The sequence below is a fragment of the Lissotriton helveticus genome, chromosome 2_1 (assembly GCF_964261635.1).
Source record: "Lissotriton helveticus chromosome 2_1, aLisHel1.1, whole genome shotgun sequence".
NCBI classification, from domain to species: Eukaryota; Metazoa; Chordata; class Amphibia; order Caudata; family Salamandridae; genus Lissotriton; species Lissotriton helveticus.
In genome coordinates this window covers 1,022,204,841-1,022,227,499 of record NC_136059.1, presented here as the reverse complement: position 1 = coordinate 1,022,227,499, position 22,659 = coordinate 1,022,204,841, and the positions used below count along the sequence as shown (strand labels likewise).

General features: G+C 46.3%; 1 protein-coding gene across 4 annotated transcripts in view; it reads right to left on the bottom strand.

Moving 5' to 3' along the window:
- The window catches only part of PCSK5 (proprotein convertase subtilisin/kexin type 5), a 1,700,773-nt gene that overhangs the window by 1,307,298 nt on the left and 370,816 nt on the right, over positions 1 to 22,659 (bottom strand). The gene's annotated exons all lie outside the window — the stretch shown is intronic.

The window sequence follows — 22,659 nt, the reverse complement described above, 5'->3', positions numbered from 1 at the left end:
GCCTATCTGTTGATGTTAGGTTAACAGAGACCTATATGCTAACATTAAAATATCTATTTTTCATGTGGAGGTGATGTTTTGAACAAGAGGTTTTCCTTTCCACTGCAGATGATGTAATTTTCCAGAACCAGCATGTTAGTTAGTGAATAGGCATTTGTAATCTATTAGACAACGGATAATGAGGTTATTATCGAGAGCAGAGGAGACTGCAAGAAGGAGGATTCACGGGAAGAACTGTCTGACCCGTAAAATGTGGCCGAATGAATATGCTACTTACCAGTATGCCTCTGTTCTTGGCATGTAGGGCTACTGACATTCATATCTATAGCATAGATCGCCGCCTAGTGTTGGGTCCGGATGATTGCACATTGCTGTCCTGGAAGAGTCTTTGAAGTATCACAAGATAGGTGGCTCCTCCCCTGGACTACAGTGCGCATGGGCATTGACTCCATCCCCAGATTGTTTTTAGCCATTGTGGCGAAGATGGAGTGTAACAGTGTGAGCGATGACCATGCTAAGAGTAAGTTTGAATTCTGCAGCCGCTACAGGCGCCGGGGAGGAGGGCGGGCGATATGAATGTCAGCAGCCCTACATGACAAGAACAGATGCATACTGGTAAGTAGCATATTCAGTTCGAGGGGGCTGCTGAATTCATATCTATAGCATAGAATATATAGCAGTCCCTCCATTAACGGCGGCCGCCTGTGCCAGCTGCCGACGTTTGAAAAAGTGTCTTAAGAACAGCCTGCCCTACAGCTGCTTGGAGTGCACATCTACACAGTAGTGTTTAGTAAATGTGTGTGGTGTAGACCATGTGGCTGCTCTACAAATGTCTTCCAAAGGGATATTACCAAGGAAAGCCATGGAGGCCCCCAACTTGCGGGTGGAGTGGGCTCTGGGGGGGGGACCGTTAAAGTGCGCTTAGCCTTGTGATAGCAAATTTGAATACACTTAACGATCCACCTGGCTATACCTGCTTTGGAAATGGGGTTGCCTTTGTGCTGGGCCGAAAAGGCAACAAAGAGTTGTTGTGTCTTCCTAAAATCCCTGGTCCTATCTATGTAGTACACCAAAGCTCGTTTGACGTCAAGAATGTGGAGCATTCTTTCGGCTACTGTCTCTGGGTTTTGAAAGAACGCGGGCAGTTGAATGGTCTGATTGACATGGAACTGTTAAACCACCGCAGGAAGAAATTTAGGGTTAGTGCGCAGCACCACCCTGTTCGAGTGAATTTGTATGAATGGCTCTTGTACAGTGAGCGCCTGGAGCTCACTAACACGTCGCAGAGACGTAATGGCTATTAGAAAAGCCACTTTCCATGTTAAAAACTGAACCTCGCATGAATGCAGAGGCTCAAAAGGTGGGCCCATCAGCCTGGTGAGGACCACATTAAGGTTCCATACAGGAGCTGGCGGGGTTCTGGGAGGGATGACCCGTTTCAGTCCTTCCAGGAAGGCTTTAATGGCAGGCACTCTGAAAACGGAGAGATGCTGCCTGTTTTGGAGATAAGCTGCTATGGCGGATAAGTGTATCCGAATGGAAGCATATGCCAGCTTGCATTTGTAAAGATGTAACAAATAACAGATGTTGTGAGTGGATGCATCTAGCGGGTTGATGTTGTGTTCTGTACAGTAAATGACAAACCGCTTCCATTTTGCTGCATAGCAAGCTCTGGTGGTTGGCTTTCTTGCCTCCCGTATGATATCCATGCAGTCGGGAGGCAAGTTAAGGTAGCCAAATTCTAAGACTTCAGGAGCCAGATCGCCAGGTTGAGCTGTTGCGAGTCTGGGTGCTGAATGTCGCAATGGCTCTGCGTCAAAAGTCTGGGCGTGAGGTCCAGCCTTTGATGCGGTACCACGGAGAGTTCTAGAAACATGGTGTACCATTGTTGGCGTGCCCACGTTGGAGCAACTAGGATGAGTGTCATCGAGTGTTGCTTTAGCTTTCGTGCCACCAGCGGTATGAGAGGTGCTGGGGGAAAAGCGTACGCAAATCTGCCTGACCAGTTCATCCATATCGCATTGCCCTGCGACTGTGGGTGAGGGAACCTAGCGGCAAAGTGTTGGCATTTTGCGTTTTCCCTTGTGGCAAACAGGTCTATCTCTGGATGACCCCACTGCTGGAAGTACGGGTGGAGTACTGATGGATGTATCTCCCACTCGTGCATTTGGTGGCTGTACCTGCTGAGCAGATCCGCCATCGGATTGTCCTTGCCCGGGAGGTGTTCCGCCATGAGGAAGATGTTCCTCCGAATGGCCCACTTCCACATGCTCTGAGCCAGATGAGACAACTGTGGAGAGTGTGTGCCTCCCTGCTTTTGAATGTAGTACATGGCTGTCATGTTGTCCGTCCGGATCAACACGACCTTGTTGCACAGATGTACTTTGAATGCCTTCATCACCATGAAGATTGCCATCAGTTCTAGGTAGTTGATGTGCATCTTCTTTTGCTGCGTTGTCCATAGTCCCTGCACGGTGTAGTGGAGTACATGAGCTCCCCAACCCTGGAGAGATGTGTCCGTCGTTAGGATAATTTGTGGCACAGGCTCCTGGAACGGTCGGCCCTTGCAAAGGTTGTGTGGATTCCACCAATGCAGAGAGTTGTATGCCCAACCGGTCACCAACACTAGCTTTTTTAACTGTCCGTGAGCCTGATTCCACTGACTTGCCAAGCACTCTTGAAGCGGACGCATATGTAGCCTCGCGTGCGGGACTATGAAGATGCAGGAGGCCATCATGCCTATGAACTGCATGAACACTCTTGCTGGAAGTGAGTGTTGCGGTCTGAACTTCTGGATGAGCGACTGAATGCTGTCGATCCTCACAGAATTTGGCTGAGCCGTGGCTGCCAGAGTATCTATTGTCACGCCCAGATACTGCCGCACATGGGCTAGCTGAAGGTGCGATTTGGGATAATTTAGTGAGAATCCCAGACTGTGAAGAAGGTGAATGGTGTGGGACATGTTTGCGGCGCACAGCTGGGCCGACTTTGCCTGGACAAGCCAGTCGTCCAGATAAGGGTAAACGTGAACGTTCTGCCTCCTGAGGTGCGCAGCCACTGTCGCCAGGCATTTCGTGAACACCCTGGGCGCCGTGGTCACCCCGAAAGGTAGGACCTTCAACTGATAATGCCGACCCTGAATGGTGAATCTGAGGTATTTTCGGTGTGATGGATGTAGTGGAATGTGATCCAAGGTTGCGAGGAAGTCTCCCTGGTTGAGCAACGGAAGAACTTGCTGCAGCGTCAGCATATGAAAGTGTTCTGAGAGAATATACTGGTTTAGGGGTCTGAGGTCCAGTATGGGTCTGAGGGACCCGTCCTTCTTTGGGATTAAGAAGTACAGGGAGTACACTCCTGTGCCTTCTTCCTCCACCGGCACGAGCTCGATTGCCCCTTTTTGCAGCATGACAAGTACCTCCTGCTGCAATAAGTGCAAATGCTCTGTGGACATAGGACGATGTTTTGGTGGCATGTTCGGTGGAGTGGATGTTAACTCCAGACAATACCCGAACTGGATAAGTTTCCTGACCCACCTGTCTGTGGTGATGGATTTCTAGACTGGCAGGAACTGCTGAGTCTCCCCCCGACAGGTGTGGTATGGTCGGGGGCAGCGGTAGGGCATCACTGTTTGTTGGTGGCAGAGGAACGGGAGTTGTTATTTCCACGGCCTCTGCCCTTGGCACTGTTGCCCCGATAGCCGCCTCTACTCTGCTTGGTGTAAAAGGATTGCGCCCCACCTTTAGTGTATTGCGTTTGCTGGGACATCTGGCCTCTGGAAACACTTCTATTGCCTGAGCGACGAAAAGTACTGCCCCTAAACTGTTGGGACTGGAGAGCTCCCATGGACTTTGCAGTCTCGGTATCCTTCTTTATTTTTTCCAGAGTGGTATCCACCTCAGGACCAAATAACCTATCAGGGTTTACCGGCTGATTGAGGATGGTGGTTTGTATCTCTGGCTTGAAACCGGAGATCCTGAGCCATGCCTGACGTCTCAACATCACACTGGTGTTAACGGCCCTGGCCGCGGTGTCCGCCACGTCCAGTGCACATTTAATAGAAGCGTTGGAGATGAGCTTCCCTTCCTGAATGAGCATTTCCGCTGCCTCTTTATACTGTTCTGGTAGATGTTGCAACAGGGTCTCTAGTGTATCATAGTGTGCCCTGTCATATCTGGCCAAGAGTGCTTGAGTGTTTGAGATACGCCAGATATTGGCTGCTTGAGCCGCCACCCTCTTCCCCGATGCCTCCAGCACTTTAGATTCCTTGTCAGGGGGAGGAGCATCACCAGTGGTTTGCGAATTCGCCCTCTTCCGGGCATTAGAAACGACTAGAGAGTCCAATGGCAACTGGCCCTTGATGTAGGTAGTGTCGCCAGGTGCCGGTTTATATTTCTTTTCAATTCTTGGGTTGATCACCCTCGCACGTGTGGGTTCTTTAAAAATGTCTGCAGCATGTTTGAGAACACCTTTCAACATTGGGAGAGTTTTGACGGTCTTTTCTGCCGTGGAAATGGTATCAAAGAGGAAGTCCACGTCAATAGGGTCAGCGTGCAGCTCCATGTCGCAATGTTTAGCCGCCCTCTCAATAAGAGCGTTAAATGCCGCAGAATCCTCAGTAGGAGAGGGTTTGATATTGTACACCTGGGTGTCCGGGGCAGTTTGCGGATCCCCCGGGTCCCCTGCATCTGCCCAAGAGTCCTGGTGATCCTCAGGATCAGTGTTGGCAGGAAAGTTATACTCCTCATCATCACCTTCCCCAGCTTCCACATCTGAATAAGTGGGTGAGAGTGTAGCAACTCTTGGAGTCCGTGGAGCAAGTGGCTCAACCAGAACCGGGGAATCTGTAGAAGGCTTCTTGTGCTTCAAAGGAATCGTGTAGGACTCCAAAGGCTGTGTCGCCGTGATCTTTCTCTTGTAGAGGGTAAGTTTACCGGTGTCGGCGTCGATAAAGTGTTCCGACTGCTCCTCCATCAAGGGTTGTCGATGCTTCAAGCTTCCAAGCTGCTGAGAAGGCTTCAACCCTGCAGACCCATGCATGGGCGCTGTGGCGACCGACCTTGGTGCGAAGGCCTTCGTGCCACCTTCGGCGGCAACGTAAACAGGAGTGGCGTCGAAGACTTTGGCGTTTTGGCAGCCTGCTTCGGTGTTGTGGCATCCTTCGGATCGACCGCGGAAGCCTTGTTCCTGATGCGTTGCAGTGAGTCCGACACCTGCTTCGTAAAGGAAGCGGACGGTTTCGTCGACCCGACAGATGCCCTCGGTCCACCAGTGTGTGAAGACTAGAGCGTCGATGTCTTGGTCTTTTCCGGCCGAGGTACAGGATCAGCCCTCTTAGGTGCGCCGTGTCCTCCTTCCGCGTCGACGGCCTTCGGCACCGACGACTTCGGGTCGGCGGCCTTGACTCTCGAGTTTGGATTGACACCCTTGACCGACTTTGGCTCGACACCTTTCTTCACCGGGTCGACAGTCTTTTTCAGCTTCGGCTGCCCCGACGTATCGGAAGACGAGGGGGCGGCCAGAGGGACAGACGTCTTCTGTTTCGACGGCGTCTCCATCACTTTCGTTTCCGTCGACACCGAAGGTTTCACTTTCGGTTTCGTTTTGACTAACGGCGGCTCCGCAGAAGTGTCCGTAGCCGGGCCCGTAGGCGATGCCGTGGATCTGGGTGTAAGGTCTTGGGTAAGGCCGTGTGGCGATCCCGCGACCTGAGCCTTAGTGATCGTTCGAACGGGGCATAGCTCTTCGCCTGAGCTATCTTCCATGGCCCCATAGGCCTCATTGTCGTCTCCTACCTCGTCGACGACTTCTTCTGCACCGAGCGCTTCGACGTCCGCGTCTTAGTCGTAGTCGATCACCTCCGCCGGAGGTGAAATCTGCAAATTAACTTTTTGTTCGTCTGCTTCTTCTCTCTCGAAGATGTCCACCGGTGCCGGAGCCGACTGCTGGGCCTCCTGGCGCGCCACGCGCCGAAGTCTTCTTCGATCGAAACCGGGAACAAGACATACAGTTGGCTTCATCCTGGTCCGGCGACAGGCACTTGTTGCACACCGGGTGGACGTCTATGTGGGGATACTTCGATCCACACACGGGACATTTCTTGAACGGGCTCCGTTCCATGATGTGTCGTCGAAAGTCTTTCTGCGTCGACTGGGCCTCGAGCACCGAAGAGCCACGCGACTCCTCGGGATGTCCGACTCGGGAACTGAGCCGGAGCAGAGCTGGGCACCGAGCGCAAAACAATACAGACGGTATATGAAAAAGGCCTCCAGGCCTTAAGAAAAGCCTATATCGATTCCGAACTGGAGATAACGAATATGCATCCGAACCCAATGGCGGAAAAAAACAATCTGGGGATGGAGTCGATGCCCATGCGCACTGTAGTCCAGGGGAGGAGCCACCTATCTCGTGATACTTCGAAGACTCTTCCAGGACAACAATGTGCAATCATCCGGACCCAACACTAGGCGGCGATCTATGCTATAGATATGAATTCAGCAGCCCACATGCATCGAACGTATCTTTAAAAGGGCTTGTGTCTGTGTCCCATTGTGCAGATGTGAGAAACGGGGGAGTTTACTGAAATCCTATTGGATGCTGTGAACGGAGAATGTGATACTGGTTTTGATTTCTAATTCATCGTGTTTATATTAGCTTGTGTTCCTAGAGTAAGTTATCGCATTACTGAAGATCCTTCCCTAGGTATCTTGACACCATATCTCTCTTCACGAGAGATTACTTTTGAGTCTATTCACTTTTACTAGAGGTCTGCTGATTTATAGCGGAGAATATTTTTCCAGCTCAACAATTTTCTTTCTATTTGACGTGCCAAGGCTTCATGCTTATGCACGATTCTCTCATCAGAACTCTTTACTGGGTTTCTGAGCTGAACCCTTATTTGATTCTTAACCTATTTTAGATTAGGGAAATTCCTTTATAGAGCACGCTTGCTGCATTATCACGATTTGGACTATAATTTTCACCAATATTGTATTTATCTTGTTTTGAAAAATTGATTATTGGATTATTTGAATTTGTAATAACAATGATAGATTATTACCTTCTGAAGAAAATAGTTTGAATGTATTAGAATTGTTAATAAAACCCTTTTACTCATGCAAATTCTCTTTGACTTACAAAAGAATTGTTGATATTGCAGTGTTGATGTAAACGATTGCTCGCTCCTTTCAAACTTTCCTCATCGACGCACAACGGTCCATGGTGACAGTGTGGGGATATTCAGAGCAAGATCTAAATATCACCACTATCACCACGCACAAACTAGGAAAAGGCAAAACTGTAAGCAAACAAGTCTACTTTCCCCTCACATTCTGAAGTGCAGACGAGGCAGAGTGAGATGGAGAAGCTATTGGAAACATAAGCCTGTGGTGACCAGGCAACCTCTGTCATATGAGAAGTGTTATGCAGCAGGCGCTGCTTTCAGCCCTCGAAATCTCTGAGGGATCTTCTTGTGTGTGTGCAAATATGGTGAAGACACTAACTGGCCCAGTATGAAGATGTCCAGCATGGTCAGTCAAGGCAAAAGCATAATTGCCAGAGTTGAAAGAACTTCAATAAAGGAAAACAGACAAAGCTCAAAAGGGAAAGCGAACAAAAAACGTGTCAAGAATTGAAAGGAGAGTAAAACTGAAGAGAATAAAGTTGACCCAGATTCATGCTGCACTAGGTAAGTCTTACCTCCTGAAAGCACAACTTGGGAGAGGTTTAAAAGAACTGATAGGACAACATGGAAGATGGAGGACCGTTTTGATTGACCAACAGTGAGAATAATGGATGCATTAGAGGCGATCTATGCAGCAACAAATAATTAGAAAATTGAAACCTATCACAAAAGTAAAGAAGGTGCAGAAAGAAAATATGCTTTGAAAATTCCATAGAACAGCTTAAAGATTGTAAGAGAGTCAAGCATCTAAATAACTGGTTTTCCATTTGGCACCAAGAAAAATAGAAGATGCTAGAAACTTCTTACAACAGTAGTTGGACAAGCAGCTCAATGGAATTAAGCCAAGGCATGCAGTTGTTGTATGCCACTGTATTAATCTGAGCAAGGGGAAGATGGGAGACTGAGGATAGTGGTGCAATTAAGTTGTGACCAAATGTTAGCTATGGGCCAGAACTCGGGAAGGCTTATCTTGGATATGTCGTAGAATCTGGTCGCAGCTGGCCACTAGCCATGTGATGGGGATCTGGAGAGGGATGAACGGTATAAAGAATCATTTCCAAGGTTAAATGGTACAAGCTGGGATGGACCTCTGAGTCATAACCATAATCAAAATGTATTTACGCTGTTGTTTTGGAGATTATTTCAGGATAAAGGCCATATAATGGGAATATTTAGAATAGTGTACTGAACCCTGGTGCCCGCAAGGTCCCAGGGCTACCCATTTATAATGGAAAATGTCAGATGGTCCTTATACATACAGGCTTTATGTATCTTTCTCCTCTGTTGTGAGTAACGGCAAGTCCCTGAACATGTGAGAGATGGGGGAGGCTGGTAGGGGATCAAGCTCAGGGTAAGTCTGAGGATCTTGCGTTGAGGTAATATTATAAATCATGTCAATTTTCTGGGTTAGATGGCTTGCTATATTGTCGCACAATGTTTGAGATGGGGCAGATACAATGTCACAGGCCTTAGGGTTTGTAAATGTTTTTAGGATCTAGTAGAGAGTTTTTGGAGAGCCCCCGGCTTGTTCAAGTGTGGTTGCGATGTGAGTTTTCCGCATGTTTTAAAAAAAATTATTGTGGTATTGAGTTAGGGCATATTTAAATTTTTCTTTATCCGTTGGGTCATGTGAGCATCGCCACTGGCATTAAATTATTTTGCATAGACTTTTTTTGAGCCGCAGGGTGGCGGAATACCACGGTGCCTCGAGTAGTTTTATGTTCTTGGGGCACAGTCTCAAAGGAGCTAAGCGGTCCATAGTGGATAGTAGGCTGGCATTGAAGGAGGCTAGGCGTCCTCCTACATTTTCTGATTCAGAGTATTGGGGTGGACAAAAAACGGCTTAAAAATATGATGGAGTAAGTTTATGCCAGTGTCTGTAGTTTTTTTTCATGGCAATACTTTGGGATAGTCTGTGCTTTGGGGCCATTGACACGGAACTCTATCATAGAATGGTCCAACCAAGTCATGGGGAGCGTTACTCTGTAGGATATATCGGGGGAGTTTGTTAATATTATATCCAAGTATGGCCTGCCTGATGGGTAGGGTCTTTATTTATTATAGTTAGATTGAGTGAGGACAATCTTGTAAGAAAGGACGACGCCTCTGGGTTGTTTAGGTTTTCGCTGTGTACGTTAAAGTCTCCAAGGAGTACAACATGAAATGTGGAGCAATGAGTTCCATGAGCTGAGTAGTGGTGTTGGAAAGTGGTCCCAGGGGTGATATTGAGAGAGCGCAGATCTGAAAAACGTATAAGTGCACCATATTTACAAGCACGTAGTATTAGTCTGAATATAGATTGCACAAGAGTGTTATACTCATAGAGTGAAAATACATAAGAGTGTTTAACTAGAATAGGGATACATATATCAGTGTGAAAACTAATGTAGAAGTTTGTAGAAATGTTAGAATGATGTTGGAGTCTTACGTTATGTGACTGTGTGAAAAAGAAATGTAACTCTGCAAACCATGGAAATGTGTAGGCCGCATGGCATTTCACAAGAAACGAAAGATGCTGCTACACTTTTAAGTAACCCGGATACTAATGTCATTTTACTGCAAAGTATTATTAAGCATAGAATTGAAATATATGTTTTTATATAGATGTGTTACATTATAGTAATGTGTGTTAGTTAGAATGCTGTTTAAACAAAGAAATTAAATGTGCAGAGTGCAGAGGCCTGTTTCATGTAATTTAGTAGGCCTGAATAGATAAAGTCGCTTCTTTGATCTGCATGTGCTCGTTAAGGAGAGGTCGCACAGAGCACAAACGAAGACATAGTTTACGACTTAAAGATATGGTGGAGGCCGGAATTTGGGGCCCACAGTAGAACTGTCTATTTGCAGGTGCGAGGAGCCCTAATCAGTTTGGTGATGAATGGGCTTTGTTCAGAGACCCCTGGCACAGGCCTGGAGGAGGCTTCAGTAATTTCCTGGGGGGTACCGACCAGCGGAGAAGAAGCCTGGGAAGCAAGGTCAACTTTAACGAAGGGTCCAGAGGAGCACCAGCATGGAATTTACCGCCAGAACCGATACCACGTGAGGGGCGTCTCTAGGGGCGTTCCTATTGGAAAGGAGATTTTGTATTAGGGACAGCACCCCGGGGAGGAGACAGAGCAGATGATCTGGGGAGCCTAAGAGAGTGGATGGGTAGGCAGATAGTTTTACCGGAGAGATCGATTTACAACGAAGACTAAGAGAAGTGCGTGATCTTCTTTGGAAGTCACCACGGCTGACACCTTTTTAGGTAAAGATCTTGTTAAGTAGGGATGGCACTTAGTCTAGTGTAGGGACAGACTAATCTGAACTTTTCCTTTCTGTAAATGACTCTTAAGTTGCAACTCATAGCGATTCTTGCAACACTCATGGTATTTGAGATATTTTTGATAATTTCCTTTTGCCGATTAAGAGCATTCAGAGAATTTCTTTTTATATTGATACCTGTATATCTTTTGAATCTTATTCTGAGATGTTTGTATCTTCAGATACTTTTGGCTTTATAATAAATCTTTAAACTTATTTGTAGTCAGTGGTTCTTTAGAGTGGTGTAAGTTCTTAATTGATTAACCTAATAGTGGATTGCTTTTTACTCAATGACAGGTACCAACGATTCATTCGACTTGAGTTGGGATCTGGACTTATAACCATAGACCAGAAATCCCGCGTTAACAGTTGGTAGCAGAGGATGGTTACCTTCTTGAGGAAGGTGATCTAGACTAGGTTAGTTTACCCCAAGGCCCCTAGAGTTCGAGAGATGAGCAGCGGAAGAATCGAGTGCCGAAGAAGGTGCTGACGGTGTGAGAGAAGCAGCAGTGTCGGAAGAGAGTGAGTATAACAAGGGTCATGCGTGATTGCGGTGTTTTGTGTTGTATCTGTATTGTAATGTCTTGCGGAGTTGAATGCCTGTAGTGTGATTGAGGGAGGGTTGTGAGCGCGCGCAACCTGGTACTGGTAAACTGGTAAACCGGTGAACTGGTGAAAATCTTAAGTTCGAGGTAAAACTTAAGTGGTCCGGGTGTATCGAACATCCAGAGTAGTTGTCGACCAGAGTAAGGAGGTCATGAGGTACCATTGACCCCCGCGGAACCGTGATAGGGGAAGTGTAAGAGTGAGTGTGTGAGTAACGGACGCTGGTCGAAAGTTACTGTGTGTAAGTAACCTATCAGAGAAGGCGATTGTCTGGACGTAAACGGAAAGACATTTCGTCAGTTAAGGTGACAACTACAGGTAGACTGTGGGCGTACAGTCAAGAAAAGTGATCGCTTGGACGGAAGTAATCATTTTTCAGAGTATGAATGAGACGCATGCATGACCGCGGAGACGAGCTGAGAAAGGAGGGGAACTGCTGCAGAGGGGGACGAGTGACGTCGGCAAGAGCCGCGCTGAGATAGGGCGGCTGGTGTGACGTCGGGCAAGAGCCGCGCTGAGATAGGGCGGTTAGTGAGGAGCCGCGACGTGATTGGGTGGTTGGTGTGACGTCGGCGAAAAACCGTGCTGTGATAGGACAACTAGCGAGAACAGTGCTGAGATTGGTGGATTGTCATCAGGAAGTAAACAAACGCGGAGACAAATAGAAATCATGAAGTGCTTTAAATGTTTGAAAGGGATTTTTAAAAGAAAAAGAAGGGACTCTTATTACGGGGACGAGGCACCGCCAGAGGGTACACCAGCTTATTATATGGCAACGAATGTTGGGTTGCACACTATTCTGTGGATTAGTGATTGGAGCAAGATTACGGAAGGGAATGAGGAACTGACGTTTCCAAAGTATGGAACGTTTAGGTTAGAAGCATTACATCGACTGAAAGCAATCATGTCCTCATTGAACCCTTCGCCTAGACCAACACAGTTTGAGGCCCTTAACGCATGGATTAGGGCGGCGCACGACAGGAATCTGAATAGGCGCCAAGAAAGGCTGAAGCGATCGGTAAGAGCAGTGCGAGATGCTTAATGGGATGCGGACGCCAAAAGATGGAGGGTACAGGCTATTGAGGTGGATAAGCTGTACACAGTGAGAGAGGTGGCAGGAGAAAAGAGGCTCATGGAAGAGGATGAGGAGAGCGAGTCGGAGGACAACTTGATAAATAGATTGCTGATAGATAGACCGCCTCCGAACGTTGGGGAGACAGAAAGTAGGGGACTCTCAAGGGAAGGTGGGGCTGCCATAGAGGGGTATATACCACTTCCTGTATCAGATTGGACACCCACCAAAGGTGAGGAGATACCTCAACCTAGTACAGTACAGAGTGTAGTCGGAAGGTTTGTGGTACAGAAGACGCCAACCACAGAGAAGGTTGAGTCTTATGGATTGCCAGACGCTCTACAAGTACCCGTTACCATAGGTCCTATAGTATCGATTTACAACCCCGAGAGAGACAGAGAGGAAGAACAGATACGGTTAGACAGAGAAAGGGTTGAGATGGAAAGGAGGAACAACACGACAAATGCCTGGAGGCAATTGCCAGGACCAGTAACGTGGAACACCCCATTCGATTCAGCAGTGGGTCCCACAACAGGACAGGAGGGTCAAAGAAGAGGACCGATGGACCTAAGGGGACCACGGCCGAAATCCTTTAAAGAGTTAAGAGCTGACTTGAGAGAATGGGATGGGTCCACAGAAGCACCGAGCAACAGGTCAAGAGCAGAAGCTGAATGGGGAAGTCGAGGCAACGGGACAGTATCTCACTGCGGGGCTAGCGAAAGCAGTCAGAAGCGTGAGGGTCAAAGTCAGGAGAACAGAGGAGTTATACGTCCTCTGGATGGTAGGGACCAGCAGGAGCGAAATGGTAGAAGCACGTAGTGTGAAGAGATGTCTCGTCTCTCTGAAAAGGGTGGAGACCAAATGGTACTAGCATACAGAGATAGGTTTAGGTGCGCTCATCACGCACTTGGAGAGGATGTACAGCACTGGAATAGAGGGAACAGTGAAAGATCTCGCCATACATCGAGTAGTCAGAGATCACAGACAAATTGTGAGGAAAGGGGGAGTAATGGAATGTCCTACCATGCACCCAGAGAAACCAGGCAGGATGGGGAATGTGGGACTATGAGGCACAATGGAGTGTTTCATCATCCACCCCGAGAGGACGGAACTGCATGGGACCTGGAGGGGTGGGAGCATGGGAGGACTCCCCGTAACTCGCCTGAGCGCAGACGTAGGACTCGGAGCTGGGATAGGAGAGATGTGAATGGACCCCCTAGAGCTAGCATATTGAAAGCTGCAGTGAAGGCCAAAAGACTCGATGTCACTAGTTTAAAATCGGATTTGGACGAGATAATAGATGGGACATTGGCCTTAGAAAGGATTGACTTGTACGAACAAGATGAGTTGCTGTTTATAGCAAAGGACATTACCCGAAAGGCAAGAGCAATTCATGAGAAACTGTCTGAACTGGCAGAGAAGTATATGGTAGATTTGTCCAGAACAAAAACATTACAGAGTAACCATAGGTTGCAGTATTCAGACCAAGACTTAGACGAGAAGAGAACTACAGGATTAAAAACACACATAAGGGAGCTGATAGCAGGAATAAGAGCGTGGAGAGATCTGGACAAATGGGAAGAGAGGTGGTCCAAAAGGGGTACTGTCAGACGGAGCACGAGTGTGATGTCTCCGGAAGGAAGGGTAATGTAGATGGAGGCATTTCCTTTGAGGGAAATATCGAATGGGAACTATGTACATGTGCCCTGGAGTAGAGGAGATTTGGCTGCATTTACCAACTCATTTCCGAAGTTGAGGGACAATCCTGTTGAGTGGTACAAGCAGGTAGAAAGGTTTGTGAAAATCTCAAAGGTATTGTGGATTGATTTGAACACCTTGTTTGACATTGTGGTCCCAGGAGATTTGTGGACAGCATGAAAGACTAGTGTCGAGTGGCCAACTGTAGAACCAGAAAGGAATGCTGCTACAAATGGACCATCTGAAATTGTAATGCAAAAGTACGTAAGGGTAATAACTTGGCTGAAGGATAAGGTCCCACCACAAGACATAGATTGGGTAAAAATAGACCGAACAAGACAGGAACCCAAGGAGACAGTTCATGAGTTTTATGAGAGATGGCTGAAAACATTCAAACAGTACAGTGGACTCGATGTAATGGACCCCAAGGATATAGGTCAGTTTGTGTCAAAGTTCGTTTTGGGGTTGAGACCTGATATTTGTTTGATGATTCAGCAACATTTAATTTGTGGGCAAAACAGACCATTCGATGAGATTTTGAGGTACGCAAGGTACTGTAGTGATGAAATAGATTCCAAAGCAAAGAAGCTAAAAGAAAAACTAATGGTAGTGCAGATGCAGTCGGCTGGAAAGAGCGGACAGCAGCAGCAGGGAACAGGGACAATGGGACGGAAATCGAGTAATCAGAATAAGGACAGTGAGGAAAACTCGAGACCTAGAATTGACATTGCCACGTTGAAGAAAACGACAAAGTGCCACCAGTGTCATCAGGTGGGACATTGGAGACGCGAGTGTCCCTATAACCCTGAAAACGGAGAATTAGAGGTAGAGGAGGAAGTTCAAGAGGTTCCAGTTCAAGGGGTGACAGTGCCAAGGAACAAGGTGGCCAAAGGGGGGATTTCGGCTCCACGAGCTCAGTTTCCGCAGCCACCAAAGATTGCGACAGGGGGAAAGGTCTTTAGACAAATGCCTCTTTTCATAGATGAAGAAAAATGTTACTACATTGACCCTTTGACGGGACAACGCGTAAGCAAAGAAGAGGACTGTACCCTCGGGGCAGTTCTAGAAGTGGATCAGAGAGGGCCATTTATTGAGGCAGAGGTAGCAGGGTGCCCCACAACATTCTTGGTGGATACTGGAGCTACTCGATCAACTCTGAGATCTGCAGTGGTTCCTGACCTACCAATGTCGGGGGAAACAATTCAGGTGGTTGGAGTCGCAAACAAAAGAATGACTAGCCCTTTGACAGAACCAGTGTCAGTGAGAATCGGAAACTACATGAATGAACATCAGTTTGTAGTATGTGATTCAAGTCCTGTGTGTCTGTTAGGAAGGGACTTATTGTGCAAATTGAATTGCACCATATACTGCACGCCTCAGGGAGTGGAGGTACAGACTACAGACGATGATGCGACTTTTAAAGTTGTTAATTCAAGAACATGCATAGAACTGTATCCTACTCTGACTGTGGAGGAACTTCCTTGGGATTTACGCGAGGCAGTGTCATCAGAAGTATGGGATTTTACAGGAGAAGAGATAGGATTGGTCAAAGGGATAGAGCCAGTGAAGATCATGGTGAAACCAAATGTCGATTACCCAAGAACGCCTCAATACAAACTGTCCCAAGAGACGATTGCAGGAATAAAACCTGTGATCGATTCTATGATTCAACAGGGAATTCTGAAGGAAATCGTGGGTAGTCCATGCAACTCCCCGATTATGGGTTTGCAGAAACCTAGTGGGAAGTTCAGAATAGTTCAAAATCTTCGAAAAATCAATGAGATAGTGGTTTCATGTTGTCCAGTGGTACCGAATCCATCAGTGATACTGTTTCAGATACCATTCCAAGCTGAGTGGTTCACAGTGATAGATCTTTGTCAGGCCTTCTTTTCAATCCCATTAGATGAAGAAAGCCAGTACCTTTTCGCCTTTAAAATGGAAGATCGCGTCCTAACATGGTGTAGAATCCCACAGGGGTTCACAGATAGCCCTTCAATCTTCAACCAGCTGTTGAAGAAGAATCTTGAAAGTCTAGTACTGCCACAGAACTCGGTTCTGGTCCAGTACATAGACGACCTACTTGTTGCGTCAGAAACAGAGGAAGCGTGTAAGACAGATTCCATCGCCCTACTGAATCATTTAGCTGAAAATGGGCATAAGGTATCTCCGAGCAAATTGCAGTACTGTCTGACAGAAGTACAGTACTTGGGTCACAGGTTGGAAAAAGGAAAGCGCAAGGTGTCACCAGACAGAATAGAGGCGATAATGAAAATGAGTGCGCCTACGACGCAGAGAGAAGTCAGGATGTTTCTAGGAATGGTTGGTTATTGCCGACAGTGGATAGCTAACTTTTCACTGAAAGCAAAACCCTTACAGAAACTGACGCACAAGGAGGTGAGTGATCCGGTACCATGGGACAATGAGTGCTTGATGGCGTTCCTACAGTTGAGAGATGACTTATGTCGTGCTCCGGCTCTAGGGATGCCAGACTATGAAAAATCATTTTCACTTTACTGCTGTGAGAGAGAGGGATGTGCTTTGTCAGTTCTTGTCCAAGTTCATGGAAATGGCCGTAGACCAGTTGCATATTTTTCGGCTACATTAGATCCGGTAGCCGCAGCGTTGCCCGGATGTCTCAAATCCGTTGCTGCAACAGGTGTCAGCATTGAGCGTTGTGAAAGCATAGTGATGGGACACCCGTTAGTGGTGTATGTACCTCATTCTGTGGAATTGTTAATGACCAGGACCAAGACACAGCACTTGACCAATAGTAGGCTCACGCGCTATGAGCAAGTTATTCTTGCTGCTGAGAACGTGACCCTTAAGAGGTGCTCTGTCTTGAATCCTGCTACGTTGATGCCACTTCCCAATGATATAGAAGGCGAAGAATGTGAAGATCACGATTGCCTTGATGTGACTGAACTATGCACGAAGCCCAGACCAGATATTGTGGATGAGCCATTGACTGACCCCGATGAAATTTACTTTGTCGATGGCTCATGTTTAAGAGACAATACTGGTCGGTTGAGAGCAGCTTATGCTGTTTGCACCATTACTGGAGTTGTGGAAGCCGCTTGCCTGGAAGGGGTACACTCCGCACAGGTAGCAGAAATCATTGCATTAACCCGTGCTTGTATAGCGGGTAATAAAAACAGAGTCACCATATATACTGATAGCCAATATGGTTTCGGTGTTGTTCATGATTTTGGGCAATTGTGGTCTCAGAGAGGTTACATGACCTCCTCTGGTTCGCCAATTCGAAATGGAAAATTTGTGCGGCTGTTGTTGGAAGCATTACAGGGTCCAGCCGCAATTGCAATTGTGAAATGTGTAGCCCATACAAAAAATACAGATTTTGTGTCACAGGGAAATAGATATGCAGATGAAGTTGCCCGCTATTGTGCGGAGCATGGATATTCTTTCACGAAGGTGGAAATAGATGGGGCTCAAGAGAAAACAGAACTGAATATGATGTTAGAAAGAGTAGACACTTGGGAAGATCTAAGAGTAATGCAAGAGAATGCACCTGAATCAGAGAAACGGGCATGGGAAACAGCAGGTTGTGTGAGAAGCGAAATGGATTTTTGGGTTTCAGCAGATGGAAGGGCAGTGCTACCTGAGGAGTTAGCGAGTCCAATGGCACGACAGATACATGGTCCAGTACATTTGGGAAGGGATGCCATGCTGAGGGTATTCAGGCAAACTTGGTATTGCCCTAAGTTTAGGATTGCATCAGAAGCAGTGTGTAAACGATGCGTTACTTGTCAGCAGTTGAACATAGGGAAAAGAACACCAGTTACACTGAGTCACATTGGGAGGTCTGGGGGGCCTTTCAACAGAATGCAATTGGATTTTATTGAGATGCCAAAAGTCAACCGCCTTAGGTATGTTCTGGTGGTTGTATGCATATTTTCCAGATGGGTTGAAGCATACCCTACACGCAGGTGCGATACACTCACAGTAGCAAATTGTTGCTTAGAGAGTTGATACCGCGCTTCGGGGTGCCTGCCTCTCTGGAATCGGACAGAGGAACTCATTTTAACAGCGAAATTGTGAAGATGCTTTGCTCTGCATTGAACATTGATCAGAAATTGCATTGTAGCTATCGACCAGAGGCTTCAGGTATCGTGGAGCAGATAAATGGGACACTAAAATGCCGAATAGCTAAAGTGTGTTCATCAACTTCCTTGAGTTGGCCTGATGCTCTTCCTTTAGTCCTTATGAGTATGCGTAGCACACCCGACAGGAGGACAGGTCTCTCTCCACACGAGGTGCTGATGGGGAGGGCAATGAGACTTCCTTCTGTCCCAACTGCGGCATTGTTGAACATTACAGATGACCTGATCCTGGATTATTGCAAAGGGTTGTCTGACGCCATTCATTCTGTGTCTCTTCAGGTACAGGCTGCAGAAGTTCCGTCTTCAAGAAATTTATGCCACGACCTGTGTCCAGGAGATTGGGTCCTGGTGAAGAAGCTCGTCCGGAAGAATTGTTTAGACGTGCGCTGGAAGGGACCCTATCAAGTAATCTTAATAACGAACACTGCTGTGAAGTGCGGAGGGCTGCCTAATTGGATCCACGCATCCCATACTCGAAAAGTTCCAGCACCCCTGGAAGAAGCAGCTCCTCTCACAGACGAAAATCCAATTGTGGAAGAAGAATCACAAGAGGGGATCAGTCAAGCTGTGGGGGTGTCTGAAGAAGTTGTGAGTGCAACAGATCTAGAAGAAGAAAGGCAGGACGGCAGTGAAACCGAAGTTGCCACAGAAGGAGAAAGCTGCTATGAAAACGGCTCAGACACAGACCAGTACCAGAGTGATCAAGAACAGAGTGAGAGGACAAGAAGTAGGAGAACAAGACGTGGAGAAGTTAGTTGGCCCGAAAGAAAACAAAGGCCGAACTTAAAGCTGACTTCAGAAAGAACTCTTGCTCCTATATCCGAAGACTCAGATCCAGAAGAAAGTGCGCAAGGACAAGAACAGGAAGGTCCGAGAAGATCAAGGAGGGTGCGAGTGCCCTGCAGAAGATACGCTACTCCTGAGTGGACCTACCTCACTGCAGATGTCCGAGACACGCAGAACTGCGAGGGTGAGGGAAGTGACCCTGACCAGAACTGACCCAATCATCACAGTGGAAGTAAAGTTCCTGTTACCAGGAGTGGAGGTCGAAAGACTGCTGACACTTAACATCGTCTATCCTCCTCTCCTGAGCGGAATAAGAGACTTGATCCTAAACGCCGTTGAATTTCCGGTTTGCTGTTCAAGGTATCCAGTACTTGAGGGATTCCTTCTTCGTTTGGAAGTATTGGAGCAAGTGATAAGAGTTGTTGGAGCACGCATAATTCCGGATTGCTAAAGACTCTGTAAAGAACTTTGTAAATACCGATTGAAAGATAACCTAGCGCCGAGTGGAAGAAGAAAGAAATTAGGGACTTCCATTTTAGTGGATGGAGAAGGGCTAGGGCTGTCTATTGCTACAGAACTCAAAGACTGTTCTTGCGGGGGGAACTATTAGCTTCCAGGTGTGGACTCAAAGAGAGACATTGTGCAAAGGAAAGAGACATTGGAGTCCAGTAAGAGACTTTGGCTGAGAACGAAAACCAGAGCTACACTGTTTTGAGATCATGGAGGCTGGCAACTCGAACCGCAGGGCAAAATGCATAGTAGGCATACTTTTAGGGGTAGTGATTTCTCTTATAGTGATAGTGGTTACTGTATCATATGTAGTGGGACATGAGAATGAAGCAAAGGCGACAAAAGAAGAAAAGAGAGTACCAACACAGACACCTGTCACTGTTGGTCCAAGGGGGGACAATACAGAGAAAGAGAAAGCTTTGCTAGCAGCTGAGATTCGCAGATTACATACAGATGAATCTAAGGGGAACTTTAAGTCAAATGCTTATGCCAAATTGCTTTATGAATCCATTGATGTCATGGAGGCGAAGGATTGCTACGTCTGCATGAAATTGCCAGCATCTGTAGACGAGGGTATTAGGTACCACCATCTTCCATTGACTTATGGAATCACATGTAGTTTGTTGCTGAGCATATTTTATGAACGGGATGGGTTCGAGTATTACTTCTCGAACTTCGATTCTGTGTTGCCAGAGGTGCCAAATTATAAACATCTAAATAAGTGGGATTATTATAAGAGTGAAGACAGATTACAGAAATTTTTCCTACCATGGAGAACATTAGATACTTCACATGCCCGAAGAAATAATTTGACTTGTACCGTGTCAGAAATTGAGAAAAAGTTTATAGGGCAGGTGAATACTCGATACAGGAGACAAAGGATTCTAAAGACTTCAGGTCAATGGGAAACAGATTGGACTGAAGAAGAAAGAGCACACAAAAGCAAGGGTAGCAGTGGTCCAAAAGCATTAGATCGAGAAAAGAAAGGGAAACTATGTATACATAGGGGTCAAACCTATTATGAGAATGTGTTTGTAGGAGAAGTCAGTTGTGAGCATGCCTTCCAATTGGAGTATTACTCTAAAGACTTCTTGAAGGAGATGCAGGTGATCCCCAATGTATATTTTGTTTGTGGAAGAAATGCATATGTGAAACTACCAGATAATTGGTATGGGTCATGTTATTTGGCAATTGTCTTCCCGAAAATATATCATGCTGAAGAATTAGAGTCTAAAAAGGAAGGAGCTCAAGCAAGAGGGAGGAGAGATGCAAGCTCTGAAGTAATTGGAGACGTATTTGGAGCTGCATTTCCTCTATTGGGAATCATACTGAATGACATCAAGATTAGAAGATTGGCAACAGTCGTAGATAGATTATCTGCCAGTACTGCTAGATCTTTAATGCTGGAGAGGGAGAGATGCAATCGATAAGGGCAATGGTTCTTCAGAATCGACTTGCTTTAGACGTTCTGTTAGCCAAAGAGGGCGGAGTCTGTAAGGCTTTGAAGGTCCAGGAATGTTGCACTTACATTCCAGACAATTCAAAACCTCTAGAGAAGTACATACGAAACATTACTTCAATTCATCGTGAGGTTGAGGATTTGGCGCAGGTAAATGTGTGGGAAAAAGTAGGACAAGAAATGGGAAAGGTTGGAGGTTGGTTTGCCAACCTGGGAAGGGGTTTCGTTTGGTACACACTGAAACCTATCATCATAATAGTGATTTGTGTAGTCACTTTGTGGGGATTGGTGCGACTGTACAAATGGTATAGAGCAAACAGGTTGCAGAGATCCATGCGAGAGCAGGGGAGAAGATTAGCTGCGATGCAGGAGAATCAGTACAGGAGTCTGAGGGCTCTAGAGGAGATGAAACGAGGGAATGTTGCAACGACTTCAGTTTGAAAATCTATACCTAAGTGAGAGTGTTGAGATGATGATGACTACTGGAAGTCATCAAAGGGGGGATTGAGAGAGCGCAGATCTGAAAAACGTATAAGTGCACCATATTTTCAAGCACGTAGTATTAGTCTGAATATAGATTGCACAAGAGTGTTATACTCATAGAGTGAAAATACATAAGAGTGTTTAACTAGAATAGGGATACATATATCAGTGTGAAAACTAATGTAGAAGTTTGTAGAAATGTTAGAATGATGTTGGAGTCTTACGTTATGTGACTGTGTGAAAAAGAAATGTAACTCTGCAAACCATGGAAATGTGTAGGCCGCATGGCATTTCACAAGAAACGAAAGATGCTGCTACACTTTTAAGTAACCCGGATACTAATGTCATTTTACTGCAAAGTATTATTAAGCATAGAATTGAAATATATGTTTTTATATAGATGTGTTACATTATAGTAATGTGTGTTAGTTAGAATGCTGTTTAAACAAAGAAATTAAATGTGCAGAGTGCAGAGGCCTGTTTCATGTCATTTAGTAGGCCTGAATAGATAAAGTCGCTTCTTTGATCTGCATGTGCTCGTTAAGGAGAGGTCGCACAGAGCACAAACGAAGACATAGTTTACGACTTAAAGATATGGTGGAGGCCGGAATTTGGGGCCCACAGTAGAACTGTCTATTTGCAGGTGCGAGGAGCCCTAATCAGTTTGGTGATGAATGGGCTTTGTTCAGAGACACCTGGCACAGGCCTGGAGGAGGCTTCAGGAATTTCCTGGGGGGTACCGACCAGCGGAGAAGAAGCCTGGGAAGCAAGGTCAACTTTAACGAAGGGTCCAGAGGAGCACCAGCATGGAATTTACCGCCAGAACCGATACCACGTGAGGGGCGTCTCTAGGGGCGTTCCTATTGGAAAGGAGATTTTGTATTAGGGACAGCACCCCGGAGAGGAGACAGAGCAGATGATCTGGGGAGCCTAAGAGAGTGGATGGGTAGGCAGATAGTTTTACCGGAGAGATCGATTTACAACGAAGACTAAGAGAAGTGTGTGATCTTCTTTGGAAGTCACCACGGCAGACACCTTTTTAGGTAAAGATCTTGTTAAGTAGGGATGTCACTTAGTCTAGTGTAGGGACAGACTAATCTGAACTTTTCCTTTCTGTAAATGACTCTTAAGTTGCAACTCATAGCGATTCTTGCAACACTCATGGTATTTGAGATATTTTTGATAATTTCCTTTTGCCGATTAAGAGCATTCAGAGAATTTCTTTTTATATTGATACCTGTATATCTTTTGAATCTTATTCTGAGATGTTTGTATCTTCAGATACTTTTGGCTTTATAATAAATCTTTAAACTTATTTGTAGTCAGTGGTTCTTTAGAGTGGTGTAAGTTCTTAATTGATTAACCTAATAGTGGATTGCCTTTTACTCAATGCCAGGTACCAACGATTCATTCGACTTGAGTTGGGATCTGGACTTATAACCAT